The sequence below is a fragment of the Arachis duranensis genome, chromosome 1 (assembly GCF_000817695.3).
Source record: "Arachis duranensis cultivar V14167 chromosome 1, aradu.V14167.gnm2.J7QH, whole genome shotgun sequence".
NCBI lineage: Eukaryota > Viridiplantae > Streptophyta > Magnoliopsida > Fabales > Fabaceae > Arachis > Arachis duranensis.
The window spans coordinates 85,387,762-85,391,490 of NC_029772.3; the positions used below are offsets into that span (position 1 = coordinate 85,387,762).

The 3,729-nt window shown below is 40.5% G+C and overlaps 1 non-coding gene across 1 annotated transcript; it reads left to right on the top strand.

Annotated features, from left to right (window-relative positions):
- The first annotated feature begins 3,298 nt into the window (after positions 1-3,298).
- Positions 3,299-3,405, top strand: LOC127742758 (small nucleolar RNA R71). Its single transcript, XR_008004161.1, has one exon. It is a non-coding gene; the product is annotated as a small nucleolar RNA R71 (small nucleolar RNA).
- Positions 3,406-3,729: the final 324 nt, after the last annotated feature.

Genomic DNA, 3,729 nt, shown 5'->3' on the forward strand with positions numbered 1-3,729 from the left:
GCAGGGAGGTCAGAATCCAACAGCATTAGTAGTCCTTTTTTCAGCCTCTGAATCAAATTTTTGCTCAGGTCCCTCAATTTCAGCCAGAAAATACCTGAAATCACAGAAAAACACACAAACTCATAGTAAAGTCCAGAAAAGTGAATTTTAACTAAAAACTAATAAAAATATAATAAAAACTAACTAAAACATACTAAAAACATACTAAAAACAATGCCAAAAAGCGTATAAATTATCCGCTCATCACATAGTATATGACATGCACCAAATTTTCTTTTCTCTGTCCTAACACTGCCCCAACTACAAAATCAGATGCATCACACATCAATTCAAATGGTAAATTCCAATCAGGTGGGGTGATGATAGAAGCTGATGATAGTCTCCTTTTCAAGTTTTCAAATGCTAGCATGCATTTCTCATGAAAGATAAATGGTGTATCAGACATTAGGAGGTTGCTTAAGGGCTTGGCTATCTTTGAAAAATCTTTAATAAACCTTCAATAGAAGCTAGCATGTCACAAAAAGCTCCTAATTGCCTTGACATCACTTGGTGGAGGTAATTTTTCAATTAGCTCCACCTTAGCTCTGTCTACTTCAATGCCTTGGTTAGAAACTTTATGGCCAAGGACTATTCCCTCTATCACTATGAAGTGACATTTCTCCCAGTTCAAGACTAAGTTGGTCTCTTGACATCTTTTTAATACCAAGGCAAGATGGTTTAGGCAATTAGGAAAGGAGTCTCCGAATACTGAGAAGTCATCTATGAAAACTTCAATGAACTTCTCTATCATATCTGAGAAGATGGAAAGCATGCAGTGTTGAAAAGTTGTAGGTGCATTACATAGTCCAAATGGCATGCGCCTGTAGGCAAACACTCCATATGGGCAGGTGAATGATGTTTTCTCTTGGTCTCTTGGGTCAACCACTATTTGGTTATATCCTGAATAACCATCTAAAAAATAATAATATGCATGTCCTGCAAGTCTTTCTAGCATCTGATCCATGAAAATAAGTGGAAAATGATCTTTCTTGTGGCTTCATTGAGCTTTCTGTAGTCAATAAACATCCTCCATCATGTGACAGTTCTTGTATGGATTAGCTCATTTCTTTCGTTGGGTACCACAGTGATTCCTCCCTTCTTGGGGACCACTTGAACTGGACTGACCCATGAGCTATCTGATATTGGATAGATTACCCCTGCCTGCCACAATTTCATGACTTCTTTCTGTACTACTTCCTTCATAGCTGGATTTAACCTTCTTTAGGGCTAAATGGAAGGTTTTGCATCCTCTTCCAAAAGTATCTTATGCATGCATATGGATGAACTGATTCCTTTCAAGTCGGCAAGTGTCTATTCAATGGCATCCTTATGTTTTTGTAAGACTTGAAGCAACTTTTCCTCTTATTCTTGGCTGGGGGCTGAATTTATGATCACTGGATAACTTTTATTTTCTCCCAAGTATGCATACTTGAGAGTGGGTGGCAGTGCCTTCAGCTCAAGTTTGGGTACTTCTTTTCTTTCATCCTTCCTTTCTAGTGTGCCTTGATCATGCATTTCAGCGGCTGCAGCATCTTCGCTTGATGCTAATTCTCCTTCTGTTAATTCCTCAAGTTCTTCTTCAAGAGTTTCTTGCACCAAAGCCTCCACCGAGTCCAACCTCATACATTCTCCCAATGAGTTGTATGGGTAACTCATGGCTTTAAACACATTGAATGTCATTTTCTCCTCATGTAATCTAAGGACAAGTTCACCTTTTTAGACATCAATGATGGCTCCATCAGTGGCCAAGAATGGCCTTCCCAGGATGATGGAAGTCTTAGCTCCTTCCTCCATGTCTAATATTATAAAATCTGCTGGAAAAATGAAATCTCCCACCTTCACAAATAAGTCTTCTACTATTCCGTGGGGAAACTTGAATGATCTGTCTGCTAGTTGCAGGGCCATTCTTGTTGGTTTGGCTTCCTCAATCTTCATTTTTTTCATCATTGCTAAAGACATTAGATTTATGCTGGCTCCTAGATCGCATAAAGCGTTTTCCACTGTGATTTCCCCTATGATTCAAGGGATTTGGAAGCTCCCATGATCCTTCAATTTCTGGGGCAATTTGTGTTGGATGATGGCACTGCACTCTTCGGTGAGTACCACAGTCTCATTGTTCTTCCAGCTTCTCTTCTTGGTCATCAATTCCTTCAAGAACTTGGCGTAGAGTGGCATTTGCTCTATTGCTTCAGCGAAGGGTATGTTGATTTGTAGTTTCTTGAAGATTTCCAAGAATCTTGAGAATTGGTTATCCTCTCCTTTTTTCTTTACTTGCAGCTGCTGGGGGTATGGAGCTTTTGAAAGGCATGGTTTGAACGCTTCTCCTTCTTGATGTAACTTAGGGGTGGAGATTCGAACTTCCTCTTGTCCCTTGTCTTCTTCATCCAAATTCTTCTCTGGTAGTTTCTTATGGGTCTCCTTCAATTCCTTCCCATTTCTGAGGGTGATAGCTTGACATTCCTCCCTTGGCGCTGAGTTAGTGTTGCTGCAATTGTTGTGTCCAGAGGCTTACTTGAATAAGAAATCAATCTGTGTTTCAAGTTTTTTGATGGCAGCATCTTGATTCTGCATGTTGGATCGCACTTCTTCCCGGAAAACTTTACTGTCTTGGACTTCTCTACATAAATCTTCAAGTAGAGTCTCAATTTTTGAAAGTCTATCATCCGTTAGTGATGGTGGATTGGGGTTAAGTGATTGAGAAGGGTGGTTAGGTGGGTGTTGATAGGATCTCTGTGAGGTATGTTGGTGAGTTGTATTGTTGTTGGAATTGAGGTTGTGGCGTCTCTGGTCTTGACCTTGGTCTTGTTGATTTTCCCAACCAAAGTTGGGGTGATTTCTCCATCCAGAGTTGTAAGTTTTGGAGTATGGGTCATGCATTTGTCTAGCTGAGTTTCCAACATAGTTGGCTTGTTCCCAGTCACCTTCTTCTCCTATATTCACTCCTTCTTGAGCTGGTGATGAAGTGATGACTACTGCAACTTAGTTTTCCTCTACCTTCTTGGTGAGATCTGCTAGCTGCTTGGTGATCATCTTATTTTGAGCTAGTAATGCATCCATGTGGTTCAGCTCTATTACTCCTCGAGTGTTACTTCTTTCAGAAGCATAGAAGTAGTCATTCTCAGCTACTGTTTCAATGACATCTATTGCTTCTTCAATGGTTTTCTTCTTGTTTAGAGAGCCCCCTGATGAATGATCTACAGCCTTCTTTGACTCATAGAAAAGACCTTCATAGAAAATGTGAAGTTAAACCCATTCGTTGAACATATCTGGTGGGCATCTTCTTGTTATGTCCTTGAACCTCTCCCATGCCTCATAGAGAGTCTCACCATCTTGTTGTCTGAAAGTCTGCACCTCAGCTCTCAGCCTATTAATTCTTTGAGGAGGGTAGAATCTTGCCAAAAATTTGTTCACCATATCTTCCCAATTTGTTAAGCTCTCCTTTAGAAAGGATTTAAGATACTTGGATGCCTTGTCCCTGAGTGAAAAAGGGAACAAAAGCAGCCTATAGACATCCGGGTGGACTCCATTAGACTTTACAGTGTCACAAATCCTCAGGAAGGTGGTTAGATGTTGATTGGGGTCTTCTTGAGCACTTCCTCCAAATGAGCAGTTGTTTTGAACAAGGGTAATGAGTTGGGGTTTTAGTTCAAAGTTGTTGGCATGCATGGTGGGCTTCTGGATGCTACTTCC